A 24,342-nucleotide genomic window follows, 5' to 3' on the forward strand; every position below is an offset into this window, starting at 1 on the left:
GGGTTAGGGTGAGGATAAGGGTTAGGTTGAGGGTTAGGGTGTGGGTTAGGGATAGGTTTAAGGTGAGTGTAAGGGTTAGGGTGAGGTTTAGTGTGAGGTTGAGGATTAATGTTAGCATTAGTGTTACAGTGAGGGATAGGTTTAGGATGTGTTAGGGTTATGGTTAGGGATACTGTGAGGATTAGGGTTAGGGTTAGGTTTAGGGTGAGGATTAGGCTGAGGGTTAGGGTGAGATTTAGGGTGAGGGTTAGGGTTAGGGTGAGGGTGAGGTTGAGGGTGAGTGTAAGGGTTAGGTTGAGGGTTAGGGAGAGGTTGAGGTTTAGGGTTAGCATTAGGGTTAGGTTTAGGGTTAGGGTGAGGGTTAGGGTTATGATTAGGGTTAGGGTGACGGTGAGGGCTAGTGTTAGCATTAGGGTTAGGATTAGGGTTAGGGTTAGTGTGGGGTGAGGGTGAGGGTTAGGGTTAGGGTTAGGATTAGGGTTAAGGTTACACTGAGGGTGGGGGTGAGGTTGAGGGTGAGGATTAGGTTTAGGGTTAGTTTTAGCGTGAGGGCTAGGGTGAGGGTGAGGATTAGGATGAGGTTTAGTGTGAAGGTGAGGGTTTCGGTTACGAAAGGCTTAGGGTTAGGGTTAGTTTGAGGGTGATGGTTAGGGTGAGCTTTTAGGTGAGGGATATGGTTAGGGTGAGGATTACAGTTAGGTTTAGGGTGAGGGTTAGGATTAGGGTGATGTTTAGGGTGAGGGTATGCGTTAGGGTGAGGATAAGGGTGAGGGTGAGGGTGTAGGTGAGTGTTAGGGTAGTGTGAGGGATAGGGTGATGGTGACATTTAGGGTTAGTGTGAAGGTGAGGGTTAGGGATAGGGCTAGGGTGAGGGTTAGGGTTAGGGTTATGGTGAGGGGTAGTGTGAGGGGTAGGGTTAGGGTTAGGGTGAGGATTAGGGTTAATTTGAGGATTAGGTTTAGGGTTAGGGTTAGTGTGAGGATAAGGTTTAGGGTGAGGGTTAGGGTGAGAGTGAGAGTTAGGTTAGTGTTAGAGTTAGGGTGAGGGTTAGGGTGAGGATTAAGGTGAGGGTTTGGGTTAGTATGAGGGAGAGGTTTAGATTTAGGTTTAGGGTGAGGGTTAGGGTTAGGCTGAGGTTTAGGGTAGGGTTAGGGTGACGGATCGGGTTCGGGAGAGGGTGAGTTTTAGGGTAAGAGTGAAGGTTAGTGTTAGGGTGAAGGTTAAGGTGATGGTGAGTATTAGGGTGAGGTTCAGGGTTAGGGTTACGGTGAGGAATAGGGTTAGGGTTAGTGTTAGGGTTAGGGTGAGGGTAAGTTTTAGGGTGAGGGTTAGGTTGAGGGTGTGGTTTAGGTTTAGGTGAGGGTTAGGGTGAGCGTTAGGATGAGGGTTAGGTTTAGGTTCAGGCATAGGGTGAGGTTTGGGGTGAGGTTTAGTGTTAGTTTTAGGGTTAGTTTTAGTGTGAGTGTTAGGGTTAGGGTAAGGTTTAGAGTGAGGATTAGCGTGAGGGTGAGGGTTATGGATAGTTTTAGGGTTAAAGTTAGGTTTAGGGTGAGGGTTAGTGTTAGGGTTACGGTGAGGGTGAGTGTTAGGGTTAGCATAAGGGTTAGGGTGAGGGTGAGGGTTAGGGTTAGGGTTAGGGTGAGGGCTAGGGTTAGGGTTAGGTTTAGAGTAAGTTTTATATTTAGGGTGAGGGTGAGGGTGAGGGTTAGGTGTAGGATTAGGCTTAGGTGTAGGGTTAGGCTTATTGTGAGGATGAGGGTGAGTGTCAGAGTTAGGTTTAGTGTGAGGGTTAGGGTTATGGTTAGGGTTAGGGCGAGTGTGAGGGTAAGGGTTAGGTTGAGGGTGAGGCTGAGGTTGAGGTTGAGTGTGAGGGTTAGAGTTTGGGTGAGGGTTAGGGTTAGGGTTAAATTTAAGGTGAGGGTTAGGGTTAGAGTTAAGGTTAGGGTGAGGGTTAGGGTGAGGGTGTGGTTTAGGTTTAGGTTGAGTATTAGGGTGAGCGTTAGGGTGAGAGGGTTAGGTTTAGGTTTAGGGATAGGGTGATGGTTCGGGTGAGGTTTAATGTTAGTGTTAGTGTTAGGGTTAGGGTGAAGGTTAGGGTTAGGGAAAGGGTTAGAGTGAGTTTTAGGGTGAAGGTGAGGGTTACAGATAGTATTAGGTTTAAGGTTAGGTTTAGGGTGAGAGTTTGGGTTAGGGTTACAGTGAGGGTGAGTGTTAGGTTTAGCATTAGGGTTAGGGTGAGGGTGAGGGTGAGGGTGAGGGTTAGGGTTAGGGTTAGGAGAGCTAGGATTAGGGTTAGGGTAAGGTTTAAGTTTAGGAAGAGGGTGAGAGTGAGGGTTAGGTGTAGGATTAGTCTTAGGTATAGGGTTAGGCTTAGGGTGAGGGTTAGGGTGAGTGTCAGAGTTAGGTTTATGGTGAGGGTTAGGGTTATGGTTAGGGTTAGGGTGAGGGTGAGGTTGAGGCTGAGGTTGAGTGTGACTGTGAGGATTAGGGTTTGGGTGTGGGTTAGGGTTAGGGTTAAGTTTAGGGTGAGGGTTAATGTTAGGGTTAGGGTTAAGGTTAGGATGAGGGTGAGGGTTAGGTTTACGATTATGTTTAGGGTTAGCATAAAGGTTAGGGATAGGGTTAGGATTAGGGTGAGGGTTTTGGTTAGGGTTAGGTTTAGAGTTAGGGTCAGGGTGAGGGTTAGGGTTTGGATTTAGATTAGGGTTAGGGTTAGGCTGAGGGTGAGGTTGAGGGTGAGGGTGAGGGTTAGGGTGAGTGTCAGAGTTAGGTTTAGGGTGAGGGGTATGGTTTGGGGTAGGGTTAGGATGAGGGTTAGGCTGAGAGTTAGGGTTCGTGTGAGGGTAAGGGTTAGGGTGAGGGTGAGCGTTAGGGTTAGGCTTAGGGTTAGGGTGAGGGTTAGGGTGAGGGTAAGGGTTAGGGTGAGGTTTAGGGTGAAGGTGAGGTTGAGAGTTAGGGTTAGGTTTAGGCTTAGGCTTAGGTTTCGGCTGAGGGTGAGGGTGGGGTGAGGATTAGCGTTAGGTTGATGGTTAGGGTTAGGGTTAGTGTTATTGTTAGTGTTAGGGTTAGAGTTACGGTGAAGGTGAGGGTGCCGGTGAGGGTTAGGGTTAGAGTTAGGTTTAGGGTTAGGGTAAGAGTTACGGTGAGGTTGAGGGTGAGGGTTAAGGTTAGGATTAGGGTTAGGGTGAGGGTGAGGGTTAGGATTAGGGTTATGGTTAGGGTTATTGTTAGAGCTTTGTTTAAGGTTGCCTTTGTGGTGAGGGTGAAACTGAGGGTGAGGGTTAGGGTTAGGATTAGGGTTATTGTTAAGGTTAGGGTTAGAGTCATGTTGAGGGTGAGGGTGAGGGTTAGGGTTAGGGTGAGGGTGAGGTTTAGGGTTACAGTTAGGGTTAGGTTGAGGGTGAGGTTTGGGGGTTAGTGTTAGGGTTAGGGTGAGGGTGAGGGTTTGTTTTAGGATTAGGGTTAGGGTGAGGGTGAGTGTGAGGGTTAGGGTTAGTCTCAGGCTTAGGCTTAGGTTTAGGCTGAAGTTGAGGGTGGGGGTGAGGATTAGGGTTCGGGTGATGGTTACGATTAGGATTAGGGTAAGGGTTAGAATGAGGGTTATGGTTAGGGTGAGGGTTAGGGTTAGGTGAGGGTTAGGGATAGGTTTGGGGTTAGGGTGAGGGTCAGGGTTAGGGTTAGGGTTAGAGTTACGGTGATGGTGAGTGTGAGGGGTCAGGTTAGGTTTAGGGTTAGGGTTAGGGATAGGCTGAGGGTGAGGGTGAGTGTGAGGGTGAGGTTTAGGGTTAGGGTGAGGGTTAGTTTTAGGGTTAGGGTTAGGGTTGGGATAATGGTTAGGGTTAGCGTTAGGAAGAGGGTTTGGCTGATGGTTAGTTTTATGGTTAGGGTAAGGTTTAGGGTTAGTGTGAGGGTTAGGATGAGGGTTAGGCTGAGGGTTAGGGTTAGGCTTAGGGTGAGGGTAAGCGTTAGGGTGAGGGTGAGGGTTAGGTTTAGGATTAGGGTTAGGTTTAGGGTGAGGGTTAGGGATAGGGTTAGGATTAGGGTGAGGGTTAGGATTTGGGTGATGTTTAGGGTGAGGGTGAGGTTTAGGGTGAGGGTGAGTGTGAGGGTTAGGGTTTAGGTGAGGGTTAGGGTTAGGGTGAGGGATAGGGTTAGGGTTATGGTTAGGGTGAGGTTTAGGTTTAGTGTGAGGGTGAGGGTAGGTTTAGGTATAGGATTAGGCTTAGGTGTAGGGTTAGGCTTAGGGTGAGGTTCAGAGTTAGTGTTTAGGGTGAAGGTTAAGGTTATGGTTAGGGTTAGGGTGAGGGTGAGGGTTAGGGTGAGGGTGATGGTGAGGGTGAGGTTGAGGGTTAGGTTTAGGGTGAGGGATAGGGTTATGGTTAGGGTTAGGGTGAGGGTGAGGGTGTGGGTTACTGTGAGGGTGATGGTGAGGTTGAGGGTGCGGGTGAGCGTTACGGTTTGGGTGAAGGTTAAGTTCAGTGTTTGGATTAAGTTTAGGTTGAGGGTTAGGGTTAGGGTTAGGATGAGTGTTAGGCTGAGGGTTAGGTTTAGTGTTAGGGTGAGGGTAAGGGTTAGGGTGAGGGTGAGGGTTAGAATTAGGATTGGGGTTAGTTTTAGAGGGAGGGTAAGGGATAGGATTAGGGTTAGCGTTAGGGTGAGGGTTTTGGTTCGGGTTAGGTTAAGAGTTAGGTTGAGGGTGAGGGTTAGGGTTAGGTTTTGAATTAGGTTTAGGGTTAGTGTTAGGCTGAGGGTGAGTTCGAGGCTGGGGTGACAGGGTGAGGGTTAGGGTTAGGGTTAGGCTTAGGATGAGGGTTAGGCTGAGGGTTAGGGTGATGGTTAGTGTGAGGTTTAGTGTTAGTGTTAGGTTTAGGGTTAGAGTGAGTGTTAGCGTGAGGGTAAGGGTTAGAGTGAGGGTTAGGGTGATGGTGAGGGATAGGGTTAAGGTGAGTGTAAGGGTTAGGGAGAGTTTTAGGGTGAGGCTGAGGGTTAATGTTAGCATTAGGGGTACGGTGAGGGTGAGGGTTATGGTGAGGGTTAGGGTTAGTGTTAGGTATTGGGTGAGTATTAGGGTTAGGGTTAGGTTTAGGGTGAAGGTTAGGCTGGGGGTAGGGTAAGGGTTAGTGTTAGAGTGAGGGTTAGGGTGTGGGTTAATAATAGGGATAAGGGAAGGGTGAGGTTGAAGGTGAGGGTAAGGGTTAGGGTGAGGGTCATTGTGAGGTTGAGGTTTAGGGTTAGCATTAGGGTTAGGTTTAGGGTTAGGGTTAGGGTTATGATTAGTGTTATGGTGAGGGTGAGGGCAAGTGTTAGCATTACGGTTAGGGTTAGGGTGAGGGTGAGGGTGAGGGATTTAGTTAGGAAAGGCTTAGGGTTAGGGTTAGGGTGAGGATTAGGGTGAGGGTGAGGTTTAAGTTGAGGATTAGGGTTAGGGTGAGGATTAGGGTTAACGTTAGGGTTTGGGTTAGGGTTAGGGTGACGTTTAGGGTGAGGGTGATGTTTAGGGTGGGTGTGAGGCTGAGAGTGAGGGTGAGGGTGTAGGTGAGTGTTAGGGTGATGGTGATGGTTGGGGTGATGGTGACGGTTAGGGTAAAGGTGAGGGTGAGGGTTCGATTAGGGTTAGGGTGAGGGTTAGCGTTAGGGTTAGGGTTAGGTTTAGGATGAGGGGTAAGGTGAGGTTTAGGGTTAGTATGAGGGTGAGGGTTAGAGTTAAGTTTAGGGTGAGGGTAGGGTTAGGGTTAGGGTTAGAGTGAGGGTGAGTGTGAAGGTTCGTGTGAGCGTGAGGGTGAGGTTGAGGGTGAGGGTAAGGGTTAGGGTTTAGGTGAGGGTCAGGTTTACGGTTAGGGTTAAGGTTAGGGTGACGGTTAGGGTTAGTGTTAGCATGAGGGTTAGGCTGAGGGTTACGTTTAGGGTTAGGGTGAGGGTAAGGTTTAGAATGAGGGTAAGGGTTAGGGTGAGGGTGAGGGTTAGGTTTTGGATTAGGGTTAGGGTTAGAGTGAGGGTTAGGGATAGGGTTACAATTAGTTTGAGGGTTTTGGTTAGGTTTATGTTTAGAATTAGGGTGAGGGTTAAGGTTAGTGTTTGGATTATGGTTAGGGTTAGGGTTAGGGTGAGGGTGAGGTTGAGGGTGAGGGTGAGGGATAGGGTTAATGTGAGGGTTAGGGTTAGGATTAGCATTAAGGTTAGGGTGAGGGTTAGGTTTAAGGTTAGGTTTAGGATGAGGGTTAGGCTGAGGGTTAGGTTTAGGGTTTGGGTGAGGGTAAGGGTTAGGGTAAGGCTTAGGGTTATGGTGAGGCTTAGGGTTAGGGTTAGTTTGAGTGTAAGGTTTAGGTTTAGGGTGAGGGTGAGGGTTAGGTTTAGGTAAGGATTAGGGATAGTGTTGGGGTTAGGGTGGGGTTGAGGGTTAGGGTTAGGGTTAGGAAGTGGGTTTCGCTGAGTGTTAGGGTTATGGTTAGGGTGAGGTTTAGGGTTAGTGTGAGGGTTAGGAAGAGGGTTAGGCTGAGTGTTAGGGTTATGGTTAGAGTGAGGGTAAGGGTTAGGGTGAGGGTGAGGGTTAGGGTTAGGGTTAGGAAGTGGGTTTCGCTGAATGTTAGGGTTATGGTTAGGGTGAGGTTTAGAGTTAGTGTGAGGGTTAGGATGAGGGTTAGGCTGAGTGTTAGAGTTATGGTTAGAGTGAGGGTAAGGGTTAGGGTGAGGGTGAGGGCTAGGTTTAGGATTAGGGTTAGGGTTAGTGTGAGGGTTAGGGATAGGGTTAGGATTAGGGTGAGGGTTAGGGTGAGGGTTAGGGTGAGGGTTAGTGTTAGGGATAGGGTTAGGTTGCGGATTAGGGTGAGGGTGAGGTTTAAGGTGAGGGTTAGTGTTAGGATGTTGATTAGGGTTAGGGTTAGGCTGAGGTTTAGGATTAGGGTGATGCTGCGGGTGAGGGTGAGGTTTAGGGTGTGGGCGAGGGTGAGGGTGTAGTTGAAGGTTAGGGTTAGGGTGAGGGTTAGGGTGACGGTGACTGTGAGAGTTAGGGTAAAGTTGAGGGTTTGGGTAAGGTTAGGGTGAGGGTTAGGGTTAGGGTGAGGATGAGGGTTAGGTTGAGGGGTAGGGTAAGTGAGAGTGTTAGGGTTAATGTGAGGATTAGGGTTAGGGTTAGGGTTAGTGTGAGGATAAGGATAAGAGTGAGGGTTAGGGTGAGAGTGAGGTTTAGGGTTAGCGTTAGGGTTAGGGTGAGGGTTAGGGTGAGGGTTAAGTTAAGGATTAGGGTTAGTATGAGGGTGAGGGTTAGATTTAGGTTTAGGGTGAGGGTTAGGGTTTGGGTGAGGTTTAGGGTCGGGTTAGGGTTGGGGTTCAGGTTCGGGTTCGGGTGAGTTTTAGGGTGTGGGTGACTGTTAGGGTTAGGGTGAGGGTTAGAGTTACAGTGAGGATTAGGGTTAGGGTTAGTGTTAGGGTTATAGTGAGGTTAAGTGTTAGGATTAGGTTTAGGTTGAGGGTGAGGTTTAGGGATAGAGTTAGAGTTAGGGTGAGGTTTAGGGTGAGGGTTAGGATCCAGGTTAGGTTAGGTGAGGGTGAGGGTTATCATTAGATTTAGGGTCAGGTTTAGGGTGAGGGTAAGGTTTAGGGTGAGGGTTAGGCTTAGGCTTAGGGTTTGGCTGAGGGTGAGGGTGGGGGTGAGGATTAGGTTTCGGGTGATGGTTAGGGTTAGGATTAAGGTGAGGGTTAGGATGAGAGTTAGGGTTAGGATTAGAGTTAGGGTGAGGGCTAGGGTGAGGGTGAGGGTTAGGGTTAGGGTTAGGCTTAGGCTTAGGGTTAGGCTGAGGGTGAGGTTGAGGGTGAGGGTTAGGGTTTGGGTGATGATTAGGGGTATGGTTAATTTGAAGGTTAGCATGAGGTTTTGGGATATGGTGAGGGTTAGGGTGAGAGTGATGGTAAGGGTAAAGTTGAGAGTTAGGCTGAGGGTGAGGGTTAAGGTAAGGGTGAGGGTTAGGGTTAGGGTGAGGGTTAGGGTAAGGGTGAGGGTTAGAGGAAAGGGTGAGGGTGAGGGTGGATTGTGGATTAGGGTTAGGGTTAGTGTGCGGTTTATGGTGAGGATGAAGTATAGGGTTAGGGTGAGGATTAGGGTTAGAATTAGGGTGAGGGTGAGGGCTAGGGTGAGGGTGAGGGTTAGGGTTAGGGTTAGTGTTAGGGTGAGGTTTAGGGTTAGGGTGAGGGTGAGGGTTAGTGTGAGGGTTAGAATTAGGGTTATGGTTAGTGTTAGGGTGAGGGTAAGTGTTAGGGTGAGGGTTCAGGTTAGGGTGAGGGTTATAGTTAGGTTTCGGGTTAGGGTTAGGGTTAGTGTTATTGTTAGGGTTAGGGTTAGAGTTACAGTGAGGGTGAGGGTGAGAGTGAGGGTTAGGGTTAGGTTGAGGATTAGGGTGAGTTTTAGGGTTAGGGTTAGGTTGAGTGTGAGGTTTAGGCATAGAGTGAGGGTTAGGGTGAGGGTTAGATTTAGGGTTAGTGTTAGTCTTAGGGTGAGGGTGAGTGTTAGGTTGAGGTTTAGGGATAGGGTTAGGTTTAGGATTAGGGTAGGTGGAAGGTGAGTGTGAGGTTTAGGGTTAGGGTTAAGCTTAGGCTTAGGGTTAAGCTGAGGGTGAGGGTGGGTGTGATGGTTAGTGTTATGGTGAGGGTGAAGGTTAGTGTTAGGGTGAGGGTTAGGATGAGGGTAGGATTAGGGTTATGGTTTGGTTTATAATGAGGGTGAGGGTGAGGATTAGGGGTAGGGTTATGGTTAGTGTTAGGGTTACAATGTGTGTTCGGGTTTGGGTTAGGGTTAGGGTTAGGCTTAGGGTTAGGCTGATGGTGAGGTTGGGGATGAGGATAAGGTTTAGAGTGCTGTTTACGGATATGGTTATGTTGAGGGTTAGGATGAGGGTTAGGGTTAGGATTAGAGTTACGGTGAGGGCTAGAGTGTGGGTGAGGTTTAGGGTTAGGCTTAGGCTTAGGATTAGGGTTAGGCCGAGGCTGAGGGTGAGGGTGAGGGTTAGGGTTAGGGTGATGTTTAGGGTTACGGTTATGGTGAGGGTTAGGATGAGAGTTAGGTTTTGGGTGATGGTTAGGTTGAGCTTGACGGTAAGGGTAAAGGTGAGGGTTAGGGTTAGGGTGAGGGTGAGGGTTAGGGTTAGGTTTAGGGTTAATGTTAAGGTTAGTGTTAGGGTTAGGGTTAAGGTTAGGGTTAGGGTTAGGGTTAGGTTTAGGGTGAAGGTTAGAGTTCGGGATAGGCTTAGGGTTAGGCTTAGGCTTAGGCCGAGCTAGAGGGTGAGGGTTAGGGTTAGGGTTAGGATGAGGGTTAGCGATAGGTTTAGGGTGAGGGTTACGATGTGGTTTATGGTTAGGGTTAGGGTTAGGTTTAGGTTTAGATTTAGGGTTAGTGTTAGGTTTAGGTTTAGGGTTAGGGTTAGGGTGAGTGTTAGGGTTAGGGTTAAGCTTAGGGTTAGGGTTAGGGTTAGTGTTATAGTTAGGGTTAGAGTTAAGGTCATGGTGAGAGTGAGGGTGAGGGTGAGGGTTAGGGTGAGGTTTAGGGTGAGGTTTAGGGTTAGGGTACTGGTGAGGTTTAGGGTTAGAGTTAGGGTTAGAGGGACAGTTAGTGTTAGCATTAGGGTGAGGGTGAGGGTTAGATTGAGGTTCAGGGATAGGGTTAGGGTTAGGTTTAGGGTTAGGGTGAGGGTTAGGGTTAGAGTTAGGGTTAGGTTTAGGGTTAGGGTTATTGTTAGTGTTAGGGTTAGGGTTAAGTTTGCAGTGAGAGTGAGGCTGAGGGTGAGGTTTATGGTTGGGGTTAGGGTTAGGGTTAGTGTTATTGTTAGGGTTAGGTTTAGAGTTACAGTGAGGGTGAGGGTGAGGTTGAGGTTTAGTGTTAGGGTGAGGTTTAGGGTGAGGTTTAGTGTTAGGGTTAGTTTGAGGGTGAGGATTAGGGTTAGAGTTAGGGTTCGGGAGAGGGTTAGAGTGAGGGTTAGGGTTAGGGTTAGTGTTAGTCTTAAGGTGAGGGTGAGGGTTAGGTTGAGGTTTAGGGATAGGGTTAGGGTTAGGATTAGGGTTAGGGTGAGGGTGAGTGTGAGGGTTAGGGTTAGGTTTAGACTTAGGCTTACGGTTAGGCTGAGGGTGAGGGTTAGGGTTAGGATTAGGGTTAGGGTTTGGATTAGTGTTAGGGTGAGTTTGGGGGTTAGGATTAGGGTTAGGGTGAGGTTTAGGGTTAGGGTGAGGGTTAAGGTTAGTGTGACGGTTAGTGTTAGGGTTAGTGTTAGTGTTAGGGTTAGGGGGAGGGTTAGGTTGAGGGTTAGGTTTAGGGTTAGGGTTAGGATTAGGGTTAGCTTGAGGGTTATGTTGAGGTTTAGGGTTAGGTTTAGGGTTAGGTTTAGGATTAGGTTTAGGGTCAGGGTGTGTGTGAGGGTTAGGGTTAGGTTTGGGCTTAGGCTGAGGTTGAGGGTGAGGGTGAGGTTTAGATTTATAGTTAGGGTTAGGGGGAGGGTTATGGTTATGGTTAGGGTTAGGATTAGTGTCAGGGTGAGGTTGAGGGTGAGGGTTAGGGTTAGGGTGAGGGTTAGGTTTAGGATTAGGTTGAAGGTTAGGAGGAGGTTTAGGGTTAGGATTAGCGTTAGGATGATGGCAAGGCTGAGGGTGAGGGTTAGGGTTAGCATTATGGCGAGGTTTAGGATTAGGGTCAGGTTTAGGGTTAGGGTGAGGGTTAGGGTTAGGGTGAGGGTTAGGTTTAGGATTAGGTTGAAGGTTAGGAGGAGGTTTAGGGTTAGGATTAGCGTTAGGATGATGGCAAGGCTGAGGGTGAGGGTTAGGGTTAGCATTATGGCGAGGTTTAGGATTAGGGTCAGGTTTAGGGTTAGGGTGAGGGTTAGGGTTAGGGTTATGGTGAGGGTGAGGGTTAGGGTTAGGGTGAGAGTTAGGGTTAGGGTTAGGGTGAGGGTGAGGGTTAGGATTAGGGTTATTGTTAGTGTTATGGTTAAGTTTACAGTGAGGGTGAGGCTGAGGGTGAGGGTTAGTTAGGGTGAGGTTTAGGGTTAGGGTTAGGGTTAGGGTTAGGGTGAGGGCTTGGGTTAGGGTTAGGGTTATGGTGAGGGTGAGTGTTAGGGTTAGGGTTAGGGTTATTTTAGGTTTAGGGTTACAGTTACGGTTAGGGTGATGGTGAGGGTTGGGTTAACAGTTAGGGTGAGGATTAGGTTTAGGGTTAGGGTTAGAGTTAGGGTTAGTGTTAGGGTTAGGCTTAGGGTGAGGGTTAGGGTGAGGGTTAGAGTTCGGGTTAGGCTTAGGCTTAGGCTTATGCCGAACATGAGGTTGAGGGTTAGGGTTAGGGTTAGGGTGAGGGTTAGGGTTATGTTTAGTTTGAGGGTTAGGATGAGGTTTATGGTTAGGGTTAGGGTTAGTTTTAGGTTTAGGGTTAGGGTTACGGTTAGGTTTTGGCTTGGGGTTAAGGTTATGGTGAAGGTGAGGGTTAGGGTTAGGCTTAGAGTTAGGCTTAGGATTAGGGTTAGGTTTATTGTTCGTGTTATGGTTAGTGTTAAGTTTGCAGTCATGGTGAGGCTCAGGGCGAGGTTTATGGTTAGTGTTAGTGTTAGGGTTAGGGTTAGTATTGTTAGAGTTAGAGTTACGGTCATGGTGAGAGTGAGGGTGAGGGTTAGGGTGAGGTTTAGGGTGATGTTTAGGGTTAGGGTTAGTTTTAGGGTTAGGGTACTGCTGAGGTTTAGGGTTAGAGTTAGGGTGAGGGGGAGGGTTAGGGTCAGGGTTAGGGTTAGGGTGAGGTTTAGGGTTAGGGTTAGGGGGAGGGTTAGGGTGAGGGTTAGGGTTAGCTTTAGTGTTAGCATTAGGGTGAGGGTGAGGGTTAGGTTGAGCTTTAGGGATAGGGTTAGGGTTAGGATTAGGGTTAGGGTGAGGGTGAGGGTGAGGGTTAGGCTTAGGCTTAGGCTTAGGTTTAGGCTGAGGGTGAGGTTGGGGGTGAGGATTAGGGTTAGGTGATGGTTAGGGTTAGGGTTAGTGTTATTGTTAGGGTTAGGGTTAGAGTTACCTTGAGGGTGAGGTTGAGGTTGAGGGTTAGTGTTAGGGTGAGGTTTAGGTTGAGCTTTAGGGTTAAGGTTAGTTTGAGGGTGAGGATTCGGTTTAGAGTTAGGGTTAGTGGGAGGGTTAGGGTGAGGGTTAGGTTTAGGGTCAGTGTTAGTCTTAGGGTGAGGGTGAGGGTTAGGTTGAGGTTTAGGGATAGGGTTAGGGTTAGGATTAGGGTTAGTGTGAGGGTGGGGTTAGGCTTAGGCTTAGGCTGAAGGTGAGAGTGGGTGTGAGGTTTAGTGTTACAGTGAGGGTGAGGATTAGGGTTAGGGTGAGGGTTAGTATGAGGGTTAGGGTTATGGTGAGGGTGAGGGTTAGATTGAGGATTAGGGTTAGGTTTAGTGTGAGGTTTAGTATGAGGATGAGTTTTAGAGTTAGGTGAGGGTAAGTGTTTGAATTAGGGTTAGGGTGTGGGCTAGGGTGAGGGTGAGTGTTAGGGTCAGGGTTAGGGTTAGGGTGAAAGTTAGGGTTAGTGTGAGGGTTAGTGTTAGGGTTAGGGTTAGTGTTAGGGTGAGGGTAAGTGTTAGGGTGAGGATTAGGGTTAGTGTTAGGCTTATTTTTAATTTTAGGTTTAGGGTTAAATTGAGGGTGAGGGTGAGGTTGTGGGTTAGGTTTAGGGTTAGGGTGAGGTTTAGGGTTAGGATTAGGGTTAGAGTTAGGGTTAGTTTTAAGGTGAGGTTTAGGGTTAGAGTTAGGCTTAGGGTGAGGGTTAGGGTTAGGGTTAGGGTTAGTGTTAGTTTAGGGTTAGAGTGAGGGTTAGTGTGAGGGTTAGGGTTAGAATTAGGGTTAGGTTTGGGATTAGGGTTAGGGTGAGGATGAGTGTGTGGGTTAGGGTTAGGTTTAGGGTTAGGCTTAGGGTTAGGTTAAGGGTGAGGTTGAGGGTGGGGGTTAGGTTTAGGGTGAGTGTTAGGATTATGGTTAGGGTGAGGGTTAGGATGAGGGTTAGGGATTGGATTAGGTTTAGGGTGATTTCTAGGGTGAGGGTGAGGTTTTTGGTTAGGGTTAGGGTGAGGTTTAGGGTTAGGATTAGGGTGAGGGTGAGGTTTAATTTTAGAGTTACGGTTAGGGTTAGGGTTAGTGTTAGGGTTACTCTTAGTGTTAGGGTTACGTTGAGGTTTAAGGTTATGGTTAGGATTAGGTTTAGGTTAGGGTGAGGGTGAGTGTGAGGGTTAGGGTTAGGGTTAGGCTTAGGGTTAGACTGAGGGTGAGGTTGAGGGTGAGGTTTAGGGTTTGGGTGTGTTTTAAGGTTAGAGCTAGTGGTCGTGTGAGGGTTAGTGTTAGGGTTAGGTTGTGGGTAAGGGTTAGGGTGATGCTTAGTGTTACGGTCAGGGTAAGGTTTAGGATGAGGGTTAGGATTAGTGTGAGGGTTAAGGTGAGGGTGACAGTAAGGGTAAATGTGAGGGTTAGGCTGAGAGTGAGGATTACGGTAAGGGTGAGTGTTAGGGTTAGGGTGAGGGTGAGGGTGTGGTTTAGATTGAGGATTAGTTTTTGGGGTTAGTGTAAGGTTTATGGTGAGGATGAGGGTTAGGGTTAGGTTGAGGGCTAGGTTGAGGGTGAGGGTTAGGGTTAGGGTTAGGCTGAGGCTGAAGGTGAGGTTGAGGGTTAGAGTTAGCATGATGGTTAGGGTCATGGTTAGGGTGCGGGTTAGGATGAAGGTTAGGGTTAGGGTGAGGGTTAGGGTGAGGGTGAGAGTAAGGGTCAAGGTGAGGGTTAGGATGAGGATTAGGGTTAGGGTTAGGATGAGGGTGAGGATTAGATTGAGGATTAGTGTTAAGGTTAGAGTGGGGTTTAGGGTGAGGATGAGGGTTAGGGTGAGGGTGAGGGCTAGGGTGAGGGTGAGGGTTAGGGATAGGGTTAGGTTGAGGTTTAGGGTTAAGGTGATGGTTAGGGTTAGTGTGAGGGTTAGTGTTAACACTAGGGTTAATTTTAGGGTGAGGGTAAGTGTTAGGGTGAGGGTTACAGTTAGGGTGAGGGTTATGGTTATGGTTAGAGTTAGTGTTAGGTTTAAAGTTATTGTTATGGTTATGGTTAGGGTTAAGGTTACGGTAAGGGTGAGGGTGAGGGTAAGGTTTAGGGTTAGGGTGAGGTTTAGGTTTAGGGTTAGGGTTAGAGTTAGGGTTAGGGTGAGGGTGAGGTTTAGGTTTAGAGTTAGTGTTATGGGGAGGGTTAGGGGGAGGGTTAGGGTTAGGTTTTGTGTTAGTATTAGGGTTAGGGTGAGGTTGAGTGTGAGGGTTAGGGTTAGGGTTAGTCTGAGGGTGAGGGTGAGGGTTAGGTTTAGGATTATGATGAGGTTTAGGATGAAGTTTTGGGTTAGGATTAGGGTTAGGATGAGGGCAAGGGTGAGGGTGAGGGTTAGGGTTAGCATTATGGCGAGGTTTAGGATTATGGTTAGGTTTATGGTTAGGGTGAGTGTTAGGGTTAGGGTGACAGTGAGGGTGAGGTTTAGGGTTGGGGTGAGGGTTAGGGCTAGGGTTAGGGTGAGGGTGAGGTTTAGGATTAGGTTTAGGGTTAGAGTTATGGTTAAGATTAAGTTTAGGGTGAGGATGAGGCTGAGGGTGAGGGTTAGGGTTAGGGTTAGGGTGAGGCTTAGGGTTAGGGTTAGGGTTAGGGTTAGGGTTAGGGTGAGGGCTTGGGTTAGGGTTAAGGTTATGGTGAGGGTGAGGGTTAGAGTTAGGGTTAGTGTTATTTTAGGGTTAGGGTTACGGTTAAGTTGAGGGTGAGGTTGAGGGTTAGGGTTAGGTTTTGGGTGAGGTTTAGGTTTAGGGTTAGGGTTAGAGTTGGGGTTAGGGTGATGGTGATGTTTAGGATTAGAGTTAAGGTTAGTGTTTGGGTTAGGGTTAGGGTGAGGGTTAAGGTGAGTTTTAGAGTTCGGATTAGGCTTAGGCTCAGTCTTAGGCCGAGCATGGGGGTGAGGGTTAGTGTTAGGGTTAGGGTGAGGGTTAGGGTTAGGTTTAGGGTGAGGGTTAGGATGAGGTTTATGGTTATGGTTAGGGTTAGGGTTAGTTTTAGGGTTAGGTTTAGGGTTAGGTTTAGGGTGAGGGTTAGGGTTAGGGTTAGGGTTAGGCTTAGGCTTAGGGTTAGGGTTAGGATTATTGTTAGTGTTATGGTTAGTGTTAAGTTTGTGGTGAGGGTTAGGCTCAGGGTGAAGGTTCTGGTTAGTGTTAGGGTTGGGGTTAGAGTTAGGGTTAGTATTCTTGTTAGGGTTAGGGTTAGAGTTATGGTCATGGTGAGAGTGAGGGTGAGGGTTAGGGTGAGGTTTAGGGTGAGGTTTAGGGTTAGGGTTAGGGTTAGGATTAGGGTTAGGGTGCTGTTGAGGTTTAGGATTAGAGTTAGGGTGAGTGGGAGGGTTAGGGTGAGGGTTAGGGTTAGGTTAATTTTCAGGGATAGGGTTAGGGTTAGGATTAGGTTTAGGGTAAGGGTGAGTGTGAGGTTTAGGGTTAGGGTTAGGCTTAGGCTTAAGGTTAGGCTGAGGATGAGGGTGGGAGTGAGGGTTAGTGTTACAGTGAGGGTGAGGATTAGGGTTAGGGTGGAGGTTAGGGTTACAGTTAGAGGGAGGGTTAGGGTTAGGGTGAGGGTTAGTGTTAGGATTAGGGTTAGGGTGAGGGTGAGGGTTAGGAGTAGCGTTAGGTTTAGGGTTATTTTTAGTGTTATGGTTAAGGTTACCTTTGCAGTGAGGGTGTGGCTGAGGGTGAGGGTTAGGTTTAGGATTAGGGTTAGGGTTAGGATTAGGGTTAGGGTGAGGCTGAGGTTGAAGGTTAGGATGAGGTTTAGGGATAGGGTGAGTGTTAGGGTGAGGGTGAAGATAAGGGTAAAGTTGAGGGTTAGGCTGTGGGTGAGGTTTAAGATAAGGTTTAGGGTTAGGGTGAGGGTGAGAGTTAGGGTAAGTGTGAGGGTTAGGGGTTAGGGTGAGGGTGAGGGTTTGATTGAGGATTGGGGTTAGGGTTAGTGTGAGGTTTAGAGTGAGGATAAGGGTTTAGGGTTAGGTGAGGGTAAGGGTTAGAATCAGGGTAGGTTGACGGCTAGGGTGAGGGTGAGGGTTAGGGTTAGGGTTAGGGTGAGGTTTAGGGTTAGGGTGAGGGTTAGAGGTAGTGTGAGGGTTAATGTTAGGGTGAGGGTAAGTGTTAGGGTGATGGTTAGAGTTAGGGTGAGGGTTACAGTTAGGTTGAGGGTTAGGGTTCCTGTTAGGGTTATTTTTAATTTTAGGTTTAGGGTTAAGTTGAGGGTGAGCATGAGGTTGAGGGTTATGGTTAGGGTTAGGGTGATGTTTAGGGTGAGGATAAGTGTTAGGGTTAGGTGAGGGTAAGGGTTAGAATTAGGGTTAGGGTGACGGCTAGAGTGAGGATGAGGGTTAGGATTAGGTTGAGGGCTAGGGTGAGGTTGAGGGTTAGGATTAGGGTTAGGGTGAGTGTTAGGGTTAGGGTGATGGTTAGGGTTAGTGTGAGGGTTAGGGTTAGGTTTAGGGTTAGTGTTAGGGTGAGGGTAAGTGTTAGGGTGAGGGTTAGCGTTAGGGTGAGGGTTAGTGTTTGGATTAGGGTTAGGGTGAGGGTGAGGGTTAGGAGTAGCGTTAGGTTTAGGGTTATTTTTAGTGTTATGGTTAAGGTTACCTTTGCAGTGAGGGTGAGGCTGAGGGTGAGGGTTAGGGTTAGGATTAGGGTTAGGGTGAGGCTGAGGTTGAAGGTTAGGATGAGGTTTAGGTATAGGGTGAGTGTTAGGGTGAGGGTGAAGGTAAGGGTAAAGTTGAGGGTTAGGCTGTGGGTGAGGTTTAAGATATGGGTGAAGGTTAGGTTTAGTGTGAGGGTTAGGGTAAGTGTGAGGGTTAGGGGTTAGGGTGAGGGTGAGGGTTTGATTGAGGATTGGGGTTAGGGTTAGTGTGAGGTTTAGGGTGAGGATAAGGGTTAGGGTTAGGTGAGGGTAAGGGTTAGAATTAGGGTTAAGTTGACGGCTAGGGTGAGGGTGAGGGTTAGGTTTAGGGTTAGGGTGAGGTTTAGGGTTAGGTTGAGGGTTAGAGGTAGTGTGAGTTTTAGTGTTAGGGTTACGGTTAGTGTTAGGGTGAGGGTAAGTGTTAGGGTGATGGTTAAGGTTAGGGTGAGGGTTACAGTTAGGTTGAGGGTTAGGGTTCCTGTTAGGTTTATTTTTAATTTTAGGTTTAGGGTTAAGTTGAGGGTGAGCATGAGTGTGAGGGTTAGGGTTAGGGGTAGGGTGATGTTTAGGGTGAGAATAAGGGCTAGGGTAAGGTGAGGGTAAGGGTTAGAATTAGGATTAGGGTGACGGCTAGAGTGAGGATGAGGGTTAGGGTTAGGTTGAGGGCTAGGGTGATGGTTAGGGTTAGTGTGAGGCTTAGTGTTAGGGTTAGGGTTAGGGTTATTGTTAGGGGTAGGCTTAGGGTTACAGTTACGGTGAGGGTGAGGGTTAGGGTTAGGGTTAGGGTGTGGTTTATGATTAGGATTAGAGTTAGGGTTAGGGTGAGGGTGAGCTTTAGGGTTAGAGTTAGCGTTTGTGATAGTTTTAGGGTTAGGTTGAAGGTTATGATTAGGCTTAGGTTTAGGGTTAGGCTTAGGCTTAAACCGAGCGTGAGTGTGAGGTTTAGGGTCACGGTTAGGGTGAGGGTTAGGTTTAGGGTTAGGGTGAGGGTTAGGGTTAGGGTTAGTGATAGTGTTAGGGGTAGGGTTAGGGTGAGGGTGAGAGTAAGGGTAAAGGTGAGGGTTATTGTTAGGATCAGGTTTAGATTGAAGGTGAGTGTGAGGGTTACGGTTAGGGTTAGGGTTAGACTTAGGGTTAGGGTGAGAGTTAGGGTTAGGGTTAGGGTTAGTGTTAGTGTTAGGGGTACGGTTAGGGTGACGATTAGGTTGAGGGTGAGGGTTAGGGTTAGGGTTAGGATTAGGATTAGGGTTAAGTTCAGGGTGATAGTGAGGGTTAGTGTTAGGGTTAGGGTTAGGGTGAGCGTAAGGGTTAGGGTTAGGGTTAGGGTGAGGGTTAGGGTGAAGGTTAGGGTTAGGGTTAGTGTTAGGGTTAGGGTGAGGGTGAGGGTTAGGGTTAGGATTACGAATAGGGGTAGTGTTAGGGTGAGTGCTTGGGTTAGGCTTAAGGTTAGGGTTAGGCTTAGTATTAAGCTGAGGGTGAGGGTGAGGGTTAGGGTTAGGGTTCAGATTAGGGTTAGCATTTGTGTGAGAGTTAGGGTTTGGGTTAAGTTTGAGGTTAGGGTGACGTTTAGGGTCAGGGTGAGGGTTAGGGTTAGTGTAAGGGTTAGTGTTAGGGTTAGGGTTAGTGTTAGTGTTAGGGGTACGGTTAGGGTGACGATTAGGTTGAGGGTGAGGGTTAGGGTTAGGGTTAGGATTAGGATTAGGGTTAAGTTCAGGGTGATAGTGAGGGTTAGTGTTAGGGTTAGGGTTAGGGTGAGCGTAAGGGTTAGGGTTAGGGTTAGGGTGAGGGTTAGGGTGAAGGTTAGGGTTAGGGTTAGTGTTAGGGTTAGGGTGAGGGTGAGGGTTAGGGTTAGGATTACGAATAGGGGTAGTGTTAGGGTGAGTGCTTGGGTTAGGCTTAAGGTTAGGGTTAGGCTTAGTATTAAGCTGAGGGTGAGGGTGAGGGTTAGGGTTAGGGTTCAGATTAGGGTTAGCATTTGTGTGAGAGTTAGGGTTTGGGTTAAGTTTGAGGTTAGGGTGACGTTTAGGGTCAGGGTGAGGGTTAGGGTTAGTGTAAGGGTTAGTGTTAGGGTTAGGGTTAGTGTTAGGGTAAGTGTAAGTATTAGGGTGAGGGTTAGAGTTAGGGTTACAGATAGGTTGAGGGTGAGGGTTCATGCTAGGGTTATTTTTAATTTTAGGTTTAGGGTTAGGGTGAGGGTTAGTGTGAGGGTTGGGGTTAGGGTTAGTGTTAGGTTAGGGTTAGGGTGAGGATTAGTGTGAGGGCTAGGGTTAGGTTTAGGTTGAGGTTTAGGTATAGGGTTATGGTTACATTTAGGGTTAGGGTGATGGTGAGGTTTAGGGTTAGAGTTAGGGTTCGTGTTAGGGTTAGGATTAGGGTGAGGGTTAGGGTGAGAGTTAGAGTTCGGGTTAGGCTTAGGCTTGGCTTAGGCTTAGGCGGATTGTGAGGGTGAGGGTTAGGGTTTGGGTTAGGGTGAGGGTTAGCATTAGGTTTAGAGTGAGGGTTTGGATGAGGTTTTTGGTTATGGTTATGGTTAGGGTTAGTTTTAGGGTTAGGGTTAGGGTTAGGTTTAGGGTTAGTTTTAGGGTGAGGGTTAGGGTTAGGCTTAGGTTCAGGGTTGGGTTAGGGTTATTGTTAGTGTTATGGTTAGTGTTAAGTTTGAAGTGAGGGTGAGGCTCAGGGTGAGGGTTATGGTTAGTGTTAGTGTTAGGGTTAGGGTTAAGGTTAGTGTTATTGTTAGGGTTAGGGTTAGAGTTACGGTCACGGAGAGAGTCAGGGTGAGGGTGAGGGTTAGGGTGAGGTTTAGGTTGAGGTTTAGGATTAGGGTTAGGGTTAGGGTTCTGGTGAGGTTTAGGGTTAGAGTTAGGGTTGGTGGGAGGTTTAGGGGAAGGGTTAGGTTTAGGTTTAGTGTTAGCATTAGGGTGAGGGTTAGTTTGAGGTTCAGGGATATGGTTAGGGGTCGGATTAAGGTTAGGGTGAGGGTGAGGGTGAGGGCTTAGGCTTAGGCTGAGGGTGAGGATGGGGGTGATGATTAGTGTTAGGGTGATGGTTAGGGTTAGGGTTAGTGTTATTTTTAGGGTTAGGGTTAGAGTTAGCGTAGGGTGAGGGTGCGGGTGAGGGTTAGGGTTGGGGTTAAGGTGAGGTTTAGGGTTAGGTTTAGAGTAAGAGTTAGGATGAGGGTGAGGTTTAGGGTTAGAGTTAGGGTTAGTGTTAAGGTTAGGCTTAGGGTTAGGCTGAGGGTGAGGGTGGTGGTGAGGATTAGGCTTAGAGTTAGTGTTAGGGTTAGAGTTAGGGTTAGGGTTAGGGTTAGGGTTATTGTTAGTGTTATGGTTAGGGTTAAGCTTGCAGTGAGAGTGAGGCTGAGGGTGAGGTTTATGGTTAGGGTTAAGGTTAGGATTAGGGTTAGGGTGAGGGTGAGGGTGAGGGTTAGGGTTAGGCTTAGGCTTAGGCTTAGGGTTAGGCTGATGGTGAGGGTGGGTGTGAGGGTTAGTGTTATGTTGAGGTTGAGGATTAGGGTTAGGGTAAGGGTGGGGGGGTCAGGATTAGTCTTTGGTGATAGGGTTAGGATTAGGGTGAAGGTTAGGATGAGGTTTAGGGTTAGGATTAGGGTGAGGGCTAGGGTGAGGGTGAGGGTTAGTGTTAGACTTAGGCTTAGGCTTAGGGTTAGGCTGAGGGTGAGATTGAGGGTGAGGGTTAGGGTTAGGTTGATGGATAGGATTACGGTTAGCTTGAAGGTTAGAATGAGGTTTAAGGACAGGGTGAGTGTTAGGGTGAGGGTGATGGTAAGGGGAAAGTTGAGGGTTAGGCTGTGGGTGAGGGTTAAGATAAGAGTGAGGGTTAGGGTTAGGGTGAGGGTTAGGGTAAGTGTGAGGGTTAGGGGTTAGGGTGAGGGTGAGGGTAAGATTGAGGATTAGGGTTAGGTTTAATGTGAGTTTTAGGGTGAGGATGAGGGTTAGGGTTAGGTGAGGGTAAGCGTTAGGGTTAGGGTGTGGGCTAAGGTGAGGGTGAGGGTTAGGGTTAGGGTTAGGGTTAGGGTGAGGTTTAGGGTTAGGGTGAGAGTTAGGTTAGTGTGTTGGTTAGTGTTAGGTTTAGGGTTAGTCTTAGAGTAAGGGTAAGTGTTAGGGTGAGGGTTAGGGTTAGGGTGAGGTTTACAGTAAGGGTGAGGGTTAATGTTAGTGTTAGGGTTATTTTTAATTTTAGCTTTAGGGTTACATTGAGGGTGAGGGTGAGGGTGTGGGTTAGGGTTAGTGTTAGGGTGAGGTTTAGGGTTAGGATTAGGGTTAGAGTTAGGTTTAGGCTGAGGGTGAGGTTGAGGGTGAGGGTTAGGCTTAGGGTGAGTGTTAGGATTAGGGTTAGGTTGAGGGTTAGGATGAGGGTTAGGGTTAGGATGAGGGTTAGGGTGATTGCTAGTGTGAGGGTGAGGTTTTGGGTTAGGGTTAGGGTGAGGTTTAGGGTTAAGGTTAGGGTGAGGGTAAGGTTTAATTGTAGAGTTAGGGTTAGGGTGAGGGTTAAGGTTAGGGTTAGTGTTTGGGTTAGGGGTAGGGTTAGTGTTAGGTTTTGTTTGAGTGTTAGGGTTATGGTTAGGATTAGGTTTAGGGTGAGGGTGAGTTTGAGTGTGAGGGTTAGAGTTAGGGTTAGGCTTAGGGTTAGTCTGAGTGTGAGGGTGAGGGTGAGGGTGAGGGTTAGGGTGAGGGTTAGGGTTAGTGTTAGGGTTAATGTTAGGGTTAGTGTTAGGGTTAGGGTGAGGGTTAGGGTTATGGTTAGGATTAGGATTAGGGTAAGGGTGAGGGTGAGTGTGAGGGTTAGGGTGAGGGTTAGGGTTAGGCTTAGGGTTAGGCTGAGGTTGATGGTGAGGGTGAGGGTTAGGGTTAAGGGTGGGATTGAGGTTTAGGGTTAGAGTTAGTGTTAGTGTGAGAGTGAGTTAGGGTTAGGTTGTGGGTGAGGGTTAGGTTTAGGGTGATGCTTAGTGTTATGGTCAGGGTGAGGGTTAGGATGAGGGTTAGGGTTAGTGTGAGGATTAGGGTGAGGGTGACAGTAAGGGTAAAGGTGAGTGTTAGGCTGACAGTGAGGATTATGGTAAGGGTGATGGTTAGGGCTAGGGTGAGGGTCAGGGTTAGGGTTAGGGTGAGCGTGTGGTTTAGATTGAGGATTAGATTTTGGGGTTAGTGTGAGGTTTAGGGTGAGGATGAGGGTTAGGGTTGGGTTGAGGGCTAGGGTGAGGGTGAGGGTTAGGGTTAGGGTTAGTGTTAGGGTGAGGGTAAGTGTTAGGGTGAGGGTTAGGGTTAGGGTGAGCTTTATTGTAAGAATGAGTGTTAGGGTTAGGTTTAGGGTTATTTTTAGGGTTAGGGTTAGGGTTAGGATGAGGGTCACGATTAGGATTAGGGTTAGGGTGAGGGCTAGGGTGATGGTGAGGATTAGGGTTAGCGTTGGGCTTAGGCTTAGCATTAGGCTGAGGCTGAGGGTGAGGTTGAGGGTTAGGTTTTGCATGATGGTAAAGGTCGTGGTTAGGGTGAGGGTTAGGATGAGGGTTAGGGTTAGGTTGAGGTTTAGGGTGAGCATGACAGTAAGGGTCAAGTTGAGGGTTAGGGTGAGGATTAGGGTTAGGGTTAGGGTGATGGTGCGGATAAGATTGAGGATTTGTGTTAAGGTTAGAGTGAGGTTTAGGGTGATAATGAGGGTTAGGGTTAGGGTGAGGGCAGGGTGTGGGTGAGGGTTAGGGATAGGGTTAGGTTGAGTTTTACGGTTAAGGTGATGGTTAGGGTTAGTGTGAGGGTTAGTGTTAGGACTAGGGTTAGTTTTAGGGTGAGGGTTAGTGTTAGGTGAGTTATAGCGTTAGGGTGAGGGTTATGGTTAGGGTTAGGGTTAGTGTTAGGTTTAGGGTTATTGTTAGGGTTAGGGTTAAGGCTACATTGAGGGTGAGGGTGAGGGTAAGGGTTAGGGTTAGGGTGAGGCTTAGGTTTAGGTATAGGGTTAGAGTTAGGGTTAGGGTGAGGGTGAGGTTTAGGTTTAGAGTTAGGGTTAGTGTGAGGGTTAGGGTGAGGGTTAGAGTTAGGGTTAGGGTTAGGGTTAGTGTTAGGATTAGGGTTAGGGTGAGGTTGAGTGTGAGGGGTAGGCTTAGGGTTAGCCTGAGGGTGAGGTTGAGGATTAGGGTTAGGGTTAGGATTAGGGTGATGGTTAGGATGAGCTTTAGGGTTAGGATGAGGGCAAGGATGAGGGTGAGGGTTAGGGTTAGCATTATGGCGAGGTTTAGGATCAAGGTTAGGTTTATGGTTAGGGTTAGGGTTACGGTGAGGTGAGGGTTAGGGTTAGGGTGAGGGTTAGGGTTATTGTTAGGGTGAGGGTGAGGGTTAGGATTAGGTTTAGGGTAACGGTTATTGTTAGTGTTATGATTAAGGTTAAGTTTACTGTGAGGGTGAGGCTGAGGGTGAGGGTTAGGTTTAGGGTTATGGTGAGGTTTAGGGTTAGGGTTAGGGTTAGGGTTAGGGTGAGGGCTTGGGTTAGGGTTAGGGTTATGGTGAGGGTGAGGGTTAGGTTTAGGGTTTGGGTTAGGGTTATTTTAGGGTTAGGGTAACGGTTAAGGTGAGGGTGAGGGTTAGGGTTAGGGTGAGGTTTAGGTTTAGGGTTAGGGTTAGAGTTAGGTTTAGGGTGATGGTGAGGTTTAGGGTTAGAGTTGAGTTAGGGTTAGTGTTAGGGTTAGGGTTAGGGTGAGGGTTAGAGTGAGGGTTACGGTTAGGTTTATGTTTAGGGTGAGGTTTATGATGAGGTTTATGGTTAGGTTTAGGTTTAGGGTTAGTTTTAGGGTTAGGATTAGGGTTAGGTTTAGGGTTAGGGTTAGGGTTAGGGTGAGGGTTAGGGTTAGGGTAATGGTTAGGGTTAGGCTTAGGGTTAAGGTTAGGGTTATTGTTAGTGTTATGGTTAGTGTTAAGTTTGCGGTGAGGGTGAGGCTCAGAGTAAGTGTTATGGTTAGTGTTAGTGTTAGATTTAGGGTTAGTGTTATTTTTAGGGTTAGGGTTAGAGTTACGGTCATGGTGAGAGTGAGGGTGAGGGTTAGGGTGAGGTTTAGGGTGAGGTTTAGGGTTAGGGTTAGGGTTAGGGTTAGGGTGCTGGTGAGTTTAGGGTTACAGGTAGGGTGAGGTGGAGGGTTAGGGTGAGAGTTAGGGTTAGGTTTAGTGTTAGCATTAGGGTGAGTGTGAGGGCTAGGTTGAGGTTTAGGGATAGGGTTAGGGTTAGGATTAGGGTTAGGGTGAGGGTGAGGGTGAGGGTTAGAGTTAGGCTTTGGCTTAAGGTTAGGCTGAGGGTGAGGCTGGGGGTGAGGATTAGGGTTAGGTTGATGTTTAGGGTTAGTGTTATTGTTAGGGTTAGGGTTAGAGTTACCGTGAGGGTGAGGGTGCGGGTAGGGTTAGGGTTAGGGTTAGAGTGAAGTTTAGGGGTAGGTTTAGAGATAAGGTTAACGTGAGGGTGAGGTTTAGGGTTAATGTTAGGGTTAGGCTTAGGGTTAGGATGAGGGTGAGGGTGGGGGTGAGGATTAGGGTTAGGGTTAGGGTTAGAGTTAGGGTTAGGGTTAGGGTAAGGGTTAATGTTAGTGTTATGGTTAGGTTTAAGTTTGCAGTGTGGGTGAGGTTTATGGTTATGGTTAGGGTTATGGTT

The sequence above is a fragment of the Dipodomys merriami genome, unplaced genomic scaffold (genome assembly GCF_024711535.1).
Source record: "Dipodomys merriami isolate MVZ:Mamm:240054 unplaced genomic scaffold, mDipMer1.0.p SCAF_27, whole genome shotgun sequence".
Lineage (NCBI taxonomy): Eukaryota > Metazoa > Chordata > Mammalia > Rodentia > Heteromyidae > Dipodomys > Dipodomys merriami.